Source organism: Panulirus ornatus, chromosome 12 (genome assembly GCF_036320965.1).
Source record: "Panulirus ornatus isolate Po-2019 chromosome 12, ASM3632096v1, whole genome shotgun sequence".
NCBI lineage: Eukaryota > Metazoa > Arthropoda > Malacostraca > Decapoda > Palinuridae > Panulirus > Panulirus ornatus.
This window is the reverse complement of record NC_092235.1, coordinates 34,741,357-34,760,204: the sequence shown is the minus strand read 5'-3', so window position 1 is coordinate 34,760,204 and position 18,848 is coordinate 34,741,357. Positions and strand designations below refer to the sequence as shown.

Sequence of the window (18,848 nt, the reverse complement as noted above, 5' to 3'; positions counted from 1 at the left end):
AAGATATGGTTGTACTTTGTGTAATGAAGACAATTGAGAAACATCATAAGCCAATATTCCAGTTTCATGATAAGAGAAGTGGTCCAGGCAGTATGATACAGTGGTTAAATTGATGAAAAATACTATTGACGTTTGTGTAAATAAATTATACATTTCCCTTTTCCATAGCCAGAGGTTGAACCATAATGTGACATTCATTTTTTTAATTTCATTTCAAGATAGAAGTTTTTGTTTTCTAAATCATTTCTTACATTTCTCATATGTATATATATATATATGTGTGTATATGTGTGTATGTGTGTATGTATGTGTATATGTGTGTGTATATATATATATATATATATATATATATATATATATATATATATATATATATATATATATATATATATATATATATATTATCCCTGGGGATAGGGGTGAAAGAATATTTCCCACGCATTCCTCACGTGTCGTAGAAGGCGACTAGAGGGGACGGGAGCGGGGGGCCAGAAATCCTCTCCTCCTTGTATTTTTAACTTTCTAAAAAAAAAAAATGGGAAACAGAAGGAGTCACGCGGGGAGTCATCATAATGAAGTGGCTGATGGGTTGACATAGGAATGATAGAAAATAGAATGAAAAGAATAAGAGAAGAATGGGAAAATGTAAGTATAGGTGTAATTGCTGAACATAGTGAGACTTTACAACATAATTTATATGTCTTAACACCAATGTAACTTATGAGGCAAACCTTACATGTGTGGATAATGAGAGTAAGACTCGGGTATTAATATTATTGGCAGTTAAGTGGAGGGACTGGTCGACCATGTCAACTTTGCCACATGAGGGATGGTCATACATTACAACATTATGTTTTAGGTCATGAAAAATCCAGGCACACAGAAACAATGAAATTAGCAATTTAAAGAATAAGTTTGTTAGATGATTGATAATGGTATGATTAATAACATTCTTGCACAATACAAAGAATTTGCACCAAGGTTGTAACATCCTTGTAATGAGTTCAGGGGTTTTAAAATGAGGGCCATCGTTTGTTTGTTTACTCTGAATTGAACATATCTACACAATAGCTATGATGTTTGTAAATATTTTGTTGTAAATCCCACAGTGGGATGATGAAGATGAGGAGGGGAGTAGTATACTACCCCGTCCTGGGGTATGATGAAGATGAGGAGGGGAGTAGTATACTACCCCGTCCTGGGGTATGATGAAGATGAGGAGTAGAGTAGTATACTACCCCGTCCTGGGGTATGTCGATATGTCAACATGAATTTCAATTCAATTTAATCCCAAGATGACTCCAGAAAGATCTTAACAGTGTATCGTTGTACAGTGAACAATGGGCAGTGATGTATGCTGTAGGTATATGCAAATGCAACACGTTGTGCACAAAGCAGGCAAACTAAGTACCATCTTAAGATGAGGAAATAAAACTAACGTACGTAATAAGACTAACAGGCAACTTGGTGTCATGTGTTAGTAACAAGAATGAACAGTTAATATTACAGCTATAGTTAGCGTTAGTTACACACCACTTACATTATGACGTACAATTTTGGTCATCACATCATCACAGAGTGTAGATGAATACCTATTTCAGTATAAAGAGAAACATGACAATTAATACCTGGCATTAGAATGCTCTCATATGAAGACATTAAGATAACAAGGACACATGAAGGGTACAGAGTGAGGGGCGATATGATAGTGGTTTAGCAAATCAGGAATGTTTCTTAATGCAAGCTAGACCATACATTCTAATACTGAAAAGATAGACCTTTATCAACATTAGTTTCATATGTATAATGATCTTTGATAAGTAAACTGTCAGAGAACATCATCATGACCAGTAGATGCAATATTGGACTAATCCTCCTCCTCTGTCCTGTAATTCCTACTGTCAGATTTTAGTTTATATAGATAATGGAAGGGCAAGTCACAGCTGAGACAAATTCAATTTCTCATAGATCAACCGCCTTGCCGGTGTTCACTTATCATTCCTGGTGTAATAACTTACGGTTGGAGTCCAGTAACACCAATTCAGTAGTTGCATAAGACAAACACAGTATAATGGCTGGGTTCAAAAGCGTGTTCTGCACTTCAACTGACTAATTATATTATAAGGATAAAGAGAATTACACACCATAAATATCACTTGTAAGGATCAAGCCAGGGATGAAGCATAGATAACTAGAAGGATTAAGGAAACAAAGATGGTGAAATACCTTGACCCGGGATCAGTAGCACCTGTGGCGATGGACACATCTTTGTAATGCTTGATCACTTACAACTGATCAACTTTAATGCAAAAGTCTTTAGTATCGCCCAGCAGAAGAACTTTGTAAAAATATTCACAGATATCCATGTTAGACAGACGCCATATCTAGAATATATCTTTACCTGGGACGTGTAACACTTGTGTGGATAGACACAGCGTTATACAACGCGTCGATGGAGAACATTCAGGAAATATCTCTACTGAATGATTATATAGATATTACATGGCATTTGTTTGCTGTAAACCTAAAAATGATGCTGAGAGAAAAGGAATATGATAGTAAATAATTTGTTAAAAGTTGAAAAATGTGTCTGAAACTAGTTTTCTTGTGTTGGGTTATCTTTTAGATATCTACAGGAAAACATATTCTGTGGTCTGTTATCATAAATAAATATATTCTCAACGCCTTTCATCAGTTTTTCGACACCTTTACAGATTTTGGCTGAACGATCTTGACGACAATATGCAGCACAATACATACTTATTAAAAAAAAAAACATTTATCACAACAGACATTATTTTTTTACCGGAATCTTTAAGCTTTCAGTAACATTGCAAGTACATAACACATTCATCTGCCTCATTTAGATACATATAGATATATCTACAAGTGTATATGTACATGTTTTATATTATTTCTCTGAATTTAAAGTTTATTATGATATCCGTCTGGACCAAATACTAATGGATACCACAAGATATGTACAGTTACTAAAAGATCATTGTGAATCTTGACCATGTTATGACACACTCGACCCTGGCCTCCTGAGCTGCCAGTTATTCTGTAACTTGTGATTACCAGAACGTGTTTCAGTGTATCTCTCTACACAATGTGCTTAACCACACAAATAAAGTAGTATGAACTATATAGTTATATAATTATAAGAAATGAAAACCCGAAGCATCATATTCAAGAGATGTTTACAACCAGATAATGTGTATCATTATAGCAGTGTAGCTGACGTCAGCACCGGGTCACGTGTTAGAAAAGATAATGTGTGATAGCAGGGTAGTGGCTGTTATGGTGGCATGATATCTTATGGTCAGCAAGTGTTGGAGTACAATACAAGGTTGACCTTTATGATAGATGGAGGAGGAGGTATATCAATACAATAGTATTTAAGTAATCACACGACTTGCAATCACTGATTCTCAGATCCATATTACAAGGCTGTCATTATACAGTATGGGTTCATGTGCTGGTGTAATGGTTTATTGTATGTTAGAGAAGGTGAACACGTTTAGCCAGAGGTGAATTGACTTATATTTCCCTCAATACTTAGTGTAAGCAGCAGCTGTTGTTATGACACAATATAAGCTGTCAGTCATGGACGCTCACACATTCAGGGTTAAAGCCTGTCCAGCGAGGCCCCTCATATCTTGCCATGATGCCATCTTGGCTCACGTGAGCGATACCCGTGCTCGGCTACGGCTGGCCATGTTGTGGGGCTGAGCTTCCCTGACTAGTGCAGTCCACACACTCCAGCCATGATATGGCAGGATGTGGCACGAGCCTAGTGTGTGGACGGTTGTGAAACCCAGTGTTTACAACACTACACGTGTGTGTGTGTGTGTGTGTGTGTGTGTGTGTGTGTGTGTGTGTGTGTGTGTGTGTGTGGACGAGATGTCTTGCACGGGGAGGACTGGCGTGTTGTCAGGGTAGAGTAAGCGTTCACTGAAGGAAGCAGCAGGACCTCCTCCAGTCCCTCTATATATTTCCTGGCTGCTGTGAACCGTCCTGGACCAACATCTGCCAGCAACACCACCTGCGTGAAGCCATCCTGTGCCAGGTGTGCCACTTCCCCGGGTTCCAGCCACATGTGCGGCTTCATATCTGGCATGATACAGGATGATGATTGATGAAACATATCATCCTGGTATGGAGGGATGAGTTATCCCTGTGTGGGACAATATTACACATGCGCTACATTATGCTGAACTGTCTACATAATGAGTAGAAAAACGTAATGTAGCGCATGTGTAATATTGTCCCACACAGGATAACTCATCCCTCCATACCAGGATGATATGTTTCATCAATCATCATCCTGTATCATGCCAGATATGAAGCCGCACATGTGGCTGGAACCCGGGGAAGTGGCAATAATCTGTTATTGATAAAGAATTGATCATATTCTTAATTAATAACCTAATCCTGCACCAGTGCGGTGGGAATGTCTAATACAGAGAGAGAGAGAGAGAGAGAGAGAGAGAGAGAGAGAGAGAGAGAGAGAGAGAGAGAGAGAGAGAGAGAGAGAGAGAGAGACAATGTTAACCGGCACACTCCAGTATTTCTGGAAGCGTCAGTCAGAAGTAAACGTGTTTTCGTCACACAAGACAACGTGATCCCAGAAGCCAGTATCTTTATCACAATATTCAGGTTCATATTGCCTTCTCTTCTCCATGTTTAAGTTACTCAGAAGCTGGTGTGTGTGTGTGTGTGTGTGTGTGTGTGTGTGTGTGTGTGTGTGTGTGTGGCTGTGTCAGTCCTTGGAGTGAAGTGTGTTTTCGGACAGTGTGAGTGAGGAGCGCATCATCATCATCAAGGATGAATCATTATGCCAATAATTAGGGCGAGGCTAACCTGACCTCAGGTCTCATCACAACACGGTATGGCGTAGTGGTGGTCTGTGTTTAATATTAGTATACTGAACTGATGGTACTGGTGAGTAATGGGTAAATGGGAGAAATTTCTCTTAACTTAGTGTGAAAATAAGGAATAAACAAAACTAAATACCAGACGAGTATAACAATATATACACACAACAAAATTCCCGTAACACAAAGATGAAACTAAGCAAAGATGTTGCCTATGTAATATGTGATATGAAATTGTCACACAAAAACAATAAGATACAAAGAAGAAAATGCTAGACTAAAATAATATAAGTGAAAAAAAAGAAAGAGAACTACAAAATAGTGAAGTTCTCATACATGAAAATGACATATAGACTTGGCTGTCCATCCAGCAACAAAGTAACATATAAGAGGAAATTAAGTTCATAAATTTTACATCTTACATTATTAGATAAAAGACAAAAAATAATGACAGATACAAAATATGAATAAAGTATACAGAATATGATATTATGTAGTTAATGACAAGCACTAACCTTCAAAAATATAATAATCTATGCAAATATAAAGTAAGACATCAAATATGTTGCAGCAAAACAAGGATGGGATAAATCCAAGATAAATTAATAACATACAACTACATGAAGGTTTTAGATATCAGGAAGTACATACCATATTTCTCCAATACCTACAGTTTTGTAATAAAAGAAAAAATATTCTTGAGCTTACCTGATGAGTCACTTATGCTCATTAACTTTGTTTTCAAGTTCATTATTGTTTGATTATTTGCCATCATCTCTCCTCTGAATAATTACTTCATCAGGATCATTAGGATTACGTGGACCAATTACAGGTTATGTATGTAAATATGTTGCTTTAATGTTAAAGAAAAGATATGATCCAGGTCGTTATGTCATGATTGTTGATGAAACCGTCCAGTTGATTTGGTCCCTAACATTGTGTTTAATGTTACCTATATATGTTATTGCTCATAGTTGTGTGAAGTCGTGCGTACAATACTTCGTCCTTGGGAAAAACATGAAAAACAAGTTTTGGATTATTTTCTTTTCTCTTTTTTCAAACTGGAAACTCGTTGTAAAGTTTTCGTCAACAAACAGACAGGCAGACAGCACAAGGGTAATTAGTACCACCAGCTGTTGACAACGCGCACAATTAAAGCAGTCATTGCTCACGCGAGATTACTCCTGCTTTCCTGTCTTTCTTATATAGTCTTTGTATCGCTACACACACACACACATACACACACACACACCACACACCATCATTGATGTCATTATGTTTCCACTACAAGCTACATTACACTCTCCACTTGAGGCAATTCTGCCCAGTGTACACCCTCTACCGTAACCTGCCATCTTCACTATATTGATGTTTCATCTTCATTACACTAGTGCTTCAACTTCACTATGTTAATGTATCATCTAGGATATCAGATCAATGAGGAAACAAGAGTCGACTATATTTTTGTGTGGCTTCACTATATTGTTGCAAGTGCTGGTCTATGAAAGTTTACTTCGTCAAGTAAATCGCTCATCTCACCAGATCGCAGAAATGACTCACGTCCGCGCCGCCCATCGGTACCCTGGCAAGGAATCCTTCCTTGAATTTTTCGAGGCTCACATCCAGCAAACCGGGGCTGTTAAAGATTGTATAAGCCGAACTGAGCTATATTTGCGATACTGTGAATTCTGCGAAGGGTTCGGGTACGAGAAAGCTGCCGTCCTGAACGTCGGCAGAACACTGGGACGGTGGGGCATCAAGGCAGATCGCAGACTTGGAGGACGCAACGGCCGCCACCAGGAGTACGCCTACACCAGAATTGCCTGGTTGTCCAGCAGTGAGGGCCTGACCCAGGGAGGAAAGCGGTGCCTTCCACAATGCCAAAGGCCTTCCAGGAAGAGATCACGCCTGGATATCGAACCCGTGCACGAGAGAGTTGTGGTGAAGATCCAGACTCGGCATCAAGATGATGATGACCTGTGCAAAGGCGGACCCAGCGAGGAAACTGGTGTAGTTGACACAGGAGCAGCCGCCATCCCCATCAATGTTTCTTTGGCTCCCACCAAACAACGGGGCAAAGTGATGCCTACCACTGACTTGGTGACCTTGATCCCCTACTTCTATGGGGATGAATCAGGCCTGGTGGATCCCGACGTACTCGTATTAGTCGTCGATGAAGACCCTGATGTGTCCGTCGCTGTGACTGGAGGATCAGCAGCACCTGCAGCAGCAGCCGACCCTAAAGCTGAAGCGGCCGTGTTGAAGATTAAAGTCCACACCAACAACATTCATCCCTGAAATTCCTTGAACCTTAAGTTCCCGTCGCTGAGATTGGAGAATCTCCTCCTTCTCCAGCAGTCGACCCTGTTATACCCGGTCCTCAGAGGACACTTCCTATGGCAAAAGTTCTCATTCAGTTGCAAATTATTGTCAAACTATAGTACGAATGAAGCGGTTATCATAAAGGATCAAATCCTTAGAAAACGTTCCTGCCATTTATGAGTCCTATCTACTGGGATGAAAAAAAAAATGTACATTCATTCTGTTGGGGGCCATAAATATGGCACAAATGGACCCTAAGTCGAACTGCTGACCTCCTAGTGGTAGGGTCCGGGCAACTTTGAGGGAACATTAACCTTCAAAGGCTAACAGCAGTCGCACAAAAACAATAAAGATTAATCATTATTAGTCATTTACAATAATCATAGACGATGGTTATAGCCTCGCCCATTTATCATCTCATTCGCTGTGAACGAAATCATAGGCGACTCTAATTGCACCTATATCTGTCAGGTTTACCTATTTATTCAACCATCTATCTATCTGTCTACCGTCCTTGTTTGAAGATTTTCTGTATCATGTAAATCTCAGCCAGTGAAATGTCCTGAGATCAATGTCGAAGTAACAAATGAATTCTAGTTTGGACTGAAATACTTAGCCTCGTTTTTGCACCTTCTCTCACCATTTGTTCACCATTCATTCCCCTTAAGGATTTACGAACTAACTTCGGAGCTGTACTACAAATTTATGACACGTGTCACCAACTCACTGTTTTGTTCATATTTCTTGCTTTATTACATCTGTCAGTTGTAACTGCAATCACTGGATGATTATCTTTAGATATTTTACCGCTGTTTAACTTCCTTCATGACAATAATAAACCAGACCTTGTTTTCACCATGTAACATGCAGTTCAAGAAGAAAGTCTATGGATAAGAAAAATCCAAGTGCATAAATTCAGTTAATCAGATTACAGGCAGAATATTCGCCCTTCTTGACCAATACCATTTCAGACGTAATGATTGCTCGACCATCAGCCGTTGAGTCAAAGACAGAAAAGCAAAAAGATGTTAAGCAAAACTATATTAGTATAAAGACAATGTATCGTATGTACTAATATGAAAGATAATATATAGTCTGTACTGATATCAAAGACAATATAGGCAGCAAGTATGAATTATGTATATGTGAATATATATATATATATATATATATATATATATATATATATATATATATATATATATATATATATATATATATATATATATATATATATTTTTCTTTCAAACTATTCGCCATTTCCCGCGTTAGCAAGGTAGCGTTAAGAACAGAGGACTGGGCCTCTGAAGGAATATCCTCACCCGGCCCCCTTCTCTGTTCCTTCTTTTGAAAAATTAAGAAAACCGAGAGGGGAGGATTTCCAGCCCCCCGCTCCCTCCCCTTTTAGTCGCCTTCTACGACACGCAGGGAATACGTGGGAAGTATTCTTTCTCTCCTATCCCCAGGGATAATATTATATATACATATATATATATATATATATATATATATATATATATATATATATATATATATATATATATATATATATATATGCAATTGAGTGGGAGATGTATAAAAGAAAGAGACAGGAGGTCAAGAGAAAGGTGCAAGAGGTGAAAAAAAGGGCAAATGAGAGTTGGGGTGAGAGAGTATCATTAAATTTTAGGGAGAATAAAAAGATGTTCTGGAGGTGATAACAAGTAGTGGTGATGTGAGAAGGAGATGGAGTGAGTATTTCGAAGGTTTGTTGAATGTGTTTGATGATAGAGTGGCAGATATAGGGTGTTTTGGTCGAGGTGGTGTGCAAAGTGAAAGGGTTAGGGAAAATGATTTGGTAAACAGAGAAGAGGTAGTGAAAGCTTTGCGGAAGATGAAAGCCGGCAAGGCAGCAGGTTTGGATGGTATTGCAGTGGAATTTATTAAAAAAGGGGATGACTGTATTGTTGACTGGTTGGTAAGGTTATTTAATGTATGTATGACTCATGGTGAGGTGCCTGAGGATTGGCGGAATGCGTGCATAGTGCCATTGTACAAAGGGAAAGGGGATAAGAGTGAGTGCTCAAATTACAGAGGTATAAGTTTGTTGAGTATTCCTGGTAAATTATATGGGAGGGTATTGATTGAGAGGGTGAAGGCATGTACAGAGCATCAGATTGGGGAAGAGCAGTGTGGTTTCAGAAGTGGTAGAGGATGTGTGGATCAGGTGTTTGCTTTGAAGAATGTATGTGAGAAATACTTAGAAAAGCAAATGGATTTGTATGTAGCATTTATGGATCTGGAGAAGGCATATGATAGAGTTGATAGAGATGCTCTGTGGAAGGTATTAAGAATATATGGTGTGGGAGGCAAGTTGTTAGAAGCAGTGAAAAGTTTATATCGAGGATGTAAGGCATGTGTACTTGTAGGAAGAGAGGAAAGTGATTGGTTCTCAGTGAATGTAGGTTTGCGGCAGGGGTGTGTGATGTCTCCATGGTTGTTTAATTTGTTTATGGATGGGGTTGTTAGGGAGGTAAATGCAAGAGTTTTGGAAAGAGGGGCAAGTATGAAGTCTGTTGGGGATGAGAGAGCTTGGGAAGTGAGTCAGTTGTTGTTCGCTGATGACACAGCGCTGGTGGCTGATTCATGTGAGAAACTGCAGAAGCTGATGACTGAGTTTGGTAAAGTGTGTGGAAGAAGAAAGTTAAGAGTAAATGTGAATAAGAGCAAGGTTATTAGGTACAGTAGGGTTGAGGGTCAAGTCAATTGGGAGGTGAGTTTGAATGGAGAAAAACTGGAGGAAGTGAAGTGTTTTAGATATCTGGGAGTGGATCTGGCAGCGGATGGAACCATGGAAGCGGAAGTGGATCATAGGGTGGGGGAGGGGGCGAAAATTCTGGGGGCCTTGAAGAATGTGTGGAAGTCGAGATCATTATCTCGGAAAGCAAAAATGGGTATGTTTGAAGGAATAGTGGTTCCAACAATGTTGTATGGTTGCGAGGCGTGGGCTATGGATAGAGTTGTGCGCAGGAGGATGGATGTGCTGGAAATGAGATGTTTGAGGACAATGTGTGGTGTGAGGTGGTTTGATCGAGTGAGTAACGTAAGGGTAAGAGAGATGTGTGGAAATAAAAAGAGCGTGGTTGAGAGAGCAGAAGAGGGTGTTTTGAAGTGGTTTGGGCACATGGAGAGGATGAGTGAGGAAAGATTGACCAAGAGGATATATGTGTCGGAGGTGGAGGGAACAAGGAGAAGAGGGAGACCAAATTGGAGGTGGAAAGATGGAGTGAAAAAGATTTTGTGTGATCGGGGCCTGAACATGCAGGAGGGTGAAAGGAGGGCAAGGAACAGAGTGAATTGGAGCGATGTGGTATACCGGGGCTGACGTGCTGTCAGTGGATTGAATCAAGGCATGTGAAGCGTCTGGGGTAAACCATGGAAAGCTGTGTAGGTATGTATATTTGCGTGTGTGGACGTATGTATATACATGTGTATGTGGGGGGGGGGGTTGGGCCATTTCTTTCGTCTGTTTCCTTGCGCTACCTCGCAAACGCGGGAGACAGCGACAAAGTATAATAAAAATATAAATATATATATATATATATATATATATATATATATATATATATATATATATATATATATATATATATATATATATATATATATTAAAATGTATAGATATGTATATGTGCGTATGTGGACGTGTATGTATACACATGGGTATGTGGCTGAGTTGGGCCATTCTTTCACCTGTTTCCTTGCGTTACCTCGTTAACGCGGGGTAACTGACTTATATTTCTCTCTTGTGTCTCCCCTGATGATGTGATTATTTCACGAAAGTGCACTTGGGAACTTATCGTGTTTCAATTTCCCCGTTGACTCATAGGAATATCTTGATCACGCGTAAAATTGTGATCCTTTCCAATAATATATATATATATATATATATATATATATATATATATATATATATATATATATATATATATATATATATATATATATATATATATATATATTTCAATTTTCTATTTTTCTTTCAGGTTCCATCAAGGCCAGTGGAAAGGCCACACATATCGACCAAATTCCAAAAAAGTGCCAATTCCTTCATTGTTTTGATGCTATTGACGTCACACAGTAGCATCATTGAAGACCATCTCACAGTTGCAGCGACTTTTTGACACGTTGCTTCATAAGAAGATGGAAGGTAAGGCCTGCATCAAGACTAACTGCTAGCCGGCCAGAATAAAGCGGTGACATACGTTTTTTGTAGCCGACGAAACATTTCTTCTACTAAAGTGCACAATGAAGCCTCATTCAGGGAACCAGAAGACGAGAACAAATGAAAGAGTATTCAATTTGCTCCTCAGACGCGCATGAAGAATAGTAGTAGAAATGGTCTTTGGAATTTCGTCTTCATATTTGGATTTCTCAGAAAACTTCCAATTTACGGCCAAAAAAGGCACACACTGTTGTTAAGATAGTTGCTTGTCTACAAAACTTTCTCAGAAAAAAACGAAGTTTCGGAAATGTTTAAACGCCACGTGGAATTTTTGACCATGAAGACGAGGATGGCAATTTTCCTTCTGGTAGCTGGAGATTGAGAAGCAATACTGATATGTCATACTTTCATCCCACCAGGAACGTAACACAGTAATGATGGTGAACGATACTCGTAATAATCTTACTTTGTACGTTACGAAATATTGATGTGAAAGTGTCAGAGACAGATATAGTAAAATACAAGAGGAAATGATAGCAGTAACATCATACTTCATATATTTTGTAAATACTTTAAGTGAATATCTAATAGAGAATATAGCCCTTACTTACAATACTTTTTACTCATACCTATCTTCTTCTAAGTAAATAAATATTTCAAAATGTTTGTTTTCAATTACTTATTTCTGGGTTCATCCCTGTCCATCAGAGACGCCTTGTGCTTGAAATCAAACCATCTCGACGTACACACTTTCTGTGTGCCTGAAGAAAGAGGATTATGAAAAAAGTCTGTAATATATATGTGATGATAATTATCTTATCTATGGTTGTTATTAATCTTATAATGTCATCAATTTTAACTTTTGATGGTTAATCAGTGACATAGCTTACCTTTCTCTTCTGAAGTTGTAACGTAAACTTTTCATATTTCTTCTCCGCTTCTCCCGGAGTAATACATACAATAAACTGTGCAGTGCTAACCCAGCGATCGTACTTGACGGTAATGGTGTAGTACGAGCCATGTTGGGGATGCCAGAGCCCAGGAAACTTCTCATATTCATCAAGTTAGGTATTTCTTGCTGTCCCGCTTCGTGATAAAGATAAAACACATCGGATAACCAGAACAGTTCGAACACTCGTCCTGAGCTACTGAAACCTTAGCACCGGGTCGCTAGCTCAAAATTTTATCTGGCGCTAGTTTCATTCTCGAAAAGCGCTAAAAAAAAGCACTAAACTTCCTAAAATAACAACGAAAAATGATCTTCGAATTATCTCTGCTCTTTGACGTGCCAAATCATTAATGACAGGTACGAATGACTGCTTTAACATTAAACTGCTCACCATTATTTGAGATCTGCTAATTACCAATCCACAGTCTCTTCGTCCTGGGTGACCTGGGGTTGTGGTGGTCTATGTGAGGGTCCAGGTTGTGGTTGTGATAACTCGTATCTTTTCAATAACCCAGTGTTTTTCAGTACTTCCTCAGGCAGTTTATAATCATAACAACAGTTTCCATTTCATCTTAGTCCATACTTGATAGTTAGTATTGCATATAAGCTTTTGATGCTCAGTCTATTTCGAAGCTTTGACTTCACGATGTTGATATAACTAAAGATTCGCTCAACATCAGTGTTGGAGTGAGACAATACCAGCATATTCAAAGCCAACTCAGAGAGGTTACCAAAGGAATTTCCTCCTGTTGCATCCTTGTACGAGGCTATTTCAGCCCAGAGTGCTAGGGTTACAGTGTTCTGTATCAACAATATATGATGAAGCTTCCTCAACTGGAACTCAATACGTGTGAGAATTTTTCGTTATCAGTAAACATCTTTGCTAATTCCGGTATTCCAGGTTTTATGGGTTGCAGACATTCACTTGTACTCAGTGATGACATTGACTGTGACACTTGGACATTGTCTGGCAAACGTTGACGAAGCTGTCTCACCAACTCCACTACAAACTGTATGTATCTTCCTCGAATATACTGTTCATCAGGAAGCTTACATTGTGCCATCTCCTTTTCAAACTCGTACCCCAAGTACGAATGTGGGTCTAAGTAGTTCTCTACTGAATCTCCTTCCTTTAATTTCTGCCTGGAATGAGGACCTTGGAACTTATGGAATCAAAAAGTTGAACAAGGTCAATTAGCAGTTTGCTTGGAACCTGTACCTCAGCTTCAAATTTCTCATTTACACACTGAACTTCTCCAAGAATATGCTTCAGGAATATCAGGAAGGCATAGTTTTTCTTGTCACAAAACATATCATTGAGGTTCTGATATGTGTAACACCTTTCATCATTTCTTGCCATTTCAATGTGAGTCATAAGTTCAACTCACTGCTGCAGTATTATGACAATTGCTGATTCACTTGACAGCCATCGAGTCTGGCTTAGCTGTATAAATTTCATTGGAGCTTGACCATCACTGGCAGAGTAGGAGAACCAATTATAGGTTTCTCTGATGATAAGAGCAAGGTTCCTAGGGAGACACTCTGCTGCAGCATGAGACAACTAGCTGTAGAGGATGACACACTCACACACTTGATCAGGATCAGATGATGAACTTCTAACTTAAGTGCATCATACACTTCACTGTTAACACCTGTCATCACAGAAGCGTTGTCCGTGCTAATTACAACAAGGTTTTGTAACTCCAACCCATTATTTTTCAAGGACTTCTTGATGGCATCACATATCCCATTAGCATTACAGTCAGTCAGCTCAACAAGGTCCAAGAAAGTCATTACAATCTTATTCTTACTTTCAGAATAGAACTGGACAGCGATACCCAATAGTTTCGTTACCGTAATGTCGTTACTTTCATCAGTTAAGAAGCTAAACTTCTGATTGTCTATATCACTTTTTAAGTCACTGTTAAAATGTGGGACAAACACATTGCACACAACTACACTACACTTTCACCTTTTTAACTTAAAATTCTTGCATCCTTTACTGTCTAGAAATCCTGCTTTACATAGCTTACTGAGATGATGAACAACACGTAATGAACAGCTGAGATGATCAACCACACGTAATGAACAGCTGAGATGATGAACAACACATAATGAACAGCTGAGATGATCAACAGCTCGTAATGAACATCTGAGATGATCAACAACACATAATGAACAGCTGAGATGATCAACCACACGTAATGAACAGCTGAGATGATCAACAACACGTAATGAACAGCTGAGATGATGAACAACATGTAATGAACAGCTGAGATGATCAACCACACGTAATGAACAGCTGAGATGATCAACCACACGTAATGAACAGCTGAGATGATCAACAACACGTAATGAACAGCTGAGATGATCAACAACACGTAATGAACAGCTGAGATGATCGACAACACGTAATGAACAGCTGAGATGATCAACCACACGTAATGAACAGCTGAGATGATGAACAACACATAATGAACAGCTGAGATGATCAACAACTCGTAATGAACAGCTGAGATGATCAACAACACATAATGAACAGCTGAGATGATGAACAACACATAATGAACAGCTGAGATGATGAACAATACATAATGAACAGCTGAGATGATCAACAACACGTAATGAACAGCTGAGATGATCAACAACATGTAACGAACAGCTGAGATGATCAACAACACATAATGAACAGCTGAGATGATGAACAACACATAATGAACAGCTGAGATGATCAACAACACGTAACGAACAGCTGAGATGATCAACAACACATAATGAACAGCTGAGATGATGAACAACACATAATGAACAGCTGAGATGATCAACAACATGTAATGAACAGCTGAGATGATCAACAACACGTAATGAACAGCTGAGATATTCAACCACACATAATGAACAGCTGAGATGATCAACAACTCGTAATGAACAGCTGAAATGATCAACAACTCGTAATGAACAGCTGAGATGATCAACAACACATAATGAACACCTGAGATGATCAACCACACGTAATGAACAGCTGAGATGATGAACAACACTTAATGAACAGCTGAGATGATCAACAACATGTAATGAACAGCTGAGATGATCAACAACACGTAATGACAGCTGAGGTGATCAACCACACGTAATGAACAGCTGAGATGATCAACAACACGTAATGAACAGCTGAGATGATCAACAACACGTAATGAACAGCTGAGATGATCAACAACACATAATGAACAGCTGAGATGATCAACAACACGTAATGACAGCTGAGATGATCAACAACACGTAATGAACAGCTGAGATGATCAACAACACGTAATGAACAGCTGAGATGATGAACAACACGTAATGAACAGCTGAGATGATGAACAACACGTAATGAACAGCTGAGATGATCAACAAAACGTAATGAACAGCTGAGATGATCATCAATACTTAATGAACAGCTGAGATGATCAACAAAATGTAATGAACAGCTGAGATGATGAACAAAACGTAATGAACAGCTGAGATGATGAACAACACGTAATGAACAGCTGAGATGATGAACAACACGTAATGTACAATGTTCAGCAGTGAATAGTGACTCATTTCCTTCAGTCTCTCGTGCGTCATCACTCACTTTTTCAAACGGAATTGTGGTTTGTCTTTGAGGACTGAATGACTCTTCAGCTGTCTTATGTTTAGCTGTGTTGTTGTGTCTTTCAGTGTCACTAAGTTTGGCAGGCGATGGACGATGGCTGTACTTGCAAATACATTTTGTGTCATCCCTTCTATTTCTCTTAACCACTTTACATATTTAGGGTCTTTCAACCATTCTGCTCTAAAATGTTGAGCATATTTCTCACTCATTATTGTATTCGTTAAATGTAATGGTCTGCACACACACACACACACACACACACACACACACACACACACACAACCAGTGTCACTGTCCTTCATGGCCCACGGATAGTTCTGTCGCCAGCCAGAGTCCGACTGAACCCGAACTGAACGGGGCACTTGAGGAGTGGGAGCCCGTAGAATACACCCCAACTGAACCTGTTCGAAAATTTCTCGAACATGTTCGTTTCGATGAAAATGAAACACGTGCAATATTTGTATTGTTTTCCTTGTTATCTTAATAGGTTTAGAATAAACTTACTAAATAACATTAACATGATTGACGTTTGAATTTCTTCATATATTGAAATAACTAAATTTGGCGCTAAATATAAAATAAAACGCCCAAAAACGAGCTAAGGTGCTAAATACGAGCTAAGGTGCTAAATCTAGTGCCAAAAGCGCTAAGGTGGCAACTCTGCTCAGCACGCAGTACTTGCCGAGAAGCAACGGAAAAAGTTTGGCGCGCTCGGCTCGGTTAAGCAGTACGCGCTGGCCCTGCTGAATGGCAAAGCTATTTTCTTAGGTGGTGGAAGGTAATTAGGTCTGTGTTACCTGTTGTGCATATGTAATCTTTGGTAATCTCTCTCTTTACCTCTCTCTGTCTGTCTTTCTCTCTTCGCTTAAACTGTTTAAACAGTTCATGGAACCATGGCAGATTGGTTGATCTAGACGAGCGGTGGAGGGTATGTTCAGAAGCTGTTTCATGTTACATCATAGAAAACTGTTACCGCCCAACGTGGGGCTCGAACCCACGACCCCGAGATTAAGAGTCTCGTGCTCTACCGACTGAGCTAGCCGGGCTTATATACAACCTCGTTCGTGTGTATGTGTGTGTCTAAGCGAGGTTGATAACCACCATCATTAACCCCTAACAACGCTGTATGATCAGCGATAACGTTCAATAACTCACCTGAGGTCACATGATGGATACATAAGGGGATCCGACCATGACCTTATCAACGTCCTGAGACCCCGACTGATGTGTCAGGTTAGATAACAGGCATAACATCCTCTCTGTCTGATGTTGTGAGAGTAAGACACTAATGGTTAGGAGGCAGCAAGTGTGTCTGGAGACACTCTCCTCTCTGTCTGATGTTGTGAGAGTAAGACACTAATGGTTAGGAGGCAGCAAGTGTGTCTGGAGACACTCTCCTCTCTGTCTGATGTTGTGAGAGTAAGACACTTATGGTTAGGAGGCAGCAAGTGTGTCTGGATGGAGACACCCTCCTCTCTGTCTGATGTTGTGAGAGTAAGTTGTTTTGTCAGGCTTATCCTCCCGTCCGGTGTTGTGAGAGCAAGTGTTCCTTGATGGACTTACCATCCCCTCTCATGTTGTGAGAACAAGCCACTGGTGGATGGTAGATAGCAAGGGCCTCGTGGATAGACTTCACGTCTCCCTAACATCACGAGAACAAAACAAGAATCATCATTTGTCTCTGACAATATCAAGTTGTGTGATTTCCTCCAGTTAAATCATAGCCTGGATATACTGCAACCTTACGAAGCGTTATACTCTCTTGTTATATCTGACCATATGTGTCTGGACTGTGACCAAAGATTTATAGATTTTATTATGATCATCGTCCAGTATGAGTCCAGATATGAAGAATGAATTCACATTCCTGGGTCAGAAAACATTAAGTCTCCGACGTTTTCTTAACTATGTCATCATCATTATGAAAAAGGAAGATGAAAAGACGTAAAATATATCAAATTAACAATCTATACTTCTAGTAATCTCCGTCTGTCTGTGTTGTTTATACGTTTGGTTGTCTGTCTGTCTATATGTTTGTCTGTCTGTCTGTCTATATGTTTGTCTGTCTGTTGGGTAGGAGATACAAACATTTCCATCAAAGAAGCGGTATGTGTGGTGAGCGCTCTGCCTTAGCCCTGCTATCTTGGCAGCATATCGTGGTAGGTACTCGTATGTAGGTAGGTAGAGAGGTAGTCTCTCTCTCTCTCTCTCTCTCTCTCTCTCTCTCTCTCTCTCTCTCTCTCTCTCTCTCTCTCTCTCTCTCTCCAGCCAGCCACTATGAATGTAGATTGCGTGACTGAGTGAGAGCGATGAAGTTCTTGCCATATGACGACGAGCCACTCTGCACCCCACCCATCCACCCACCCACCCAGCACATATCAACTTGCCTCTTGCCTGAGAGAGAGAGAGAGAGAGAGAGAGAGAGAGAGAGAGAGAGAGAGAGAGAGAGAGAGAGAGAGAGAGAGAGAGAGAGAGAGAGAGAGAGAGAGAGCCTACGTACGAGTATTTACGATCACAAAAAATACTGAAAACAAAGGCCCCGCCGGGAATCGAACCAGGACCAACTGTTTATGAGGCAGATGTGCTAACCACTACACCACGGAGCCACTTATCAGCGATGGAAAAATCTCTTATATATTAACAAACGTGACTGAGGACTTAAAGAATCTGGTACAAACATAATGGATATTGTGATAAATGATTTGTTTATGATAAATGCGTATAGTGTTGCATTATAATGGTTGTTCAGAACCAAGAGCTTTAAGACAGAATCCTAAAAGATTAAAGAATAAAAAAGTTGTGAAAAACATAAACATATATATATATATATATATATATATATATATATGAATAAACCAC

At 39.5% G+C, this 18,848-nt stretch overlaps 1 non-coding gene across 1 annotated transcript; it reads right to left on the bottom strand.

Moving 5' to 3' along the window:
* Positions 1-16,962: 16,962 nt before the first annotated feature.
* Positions 16,963-17,035, bottom strand: TRNAK-CUU (transfer RNA lysine (anticodon CUU)). The gene has a single exon. It is a non-coding gene; the product is annotated as a tRNA-Lys (tRNA).
* Between the last annotated feature and the right edge of the window lie 1,813 nt (positions 17,036-18,848).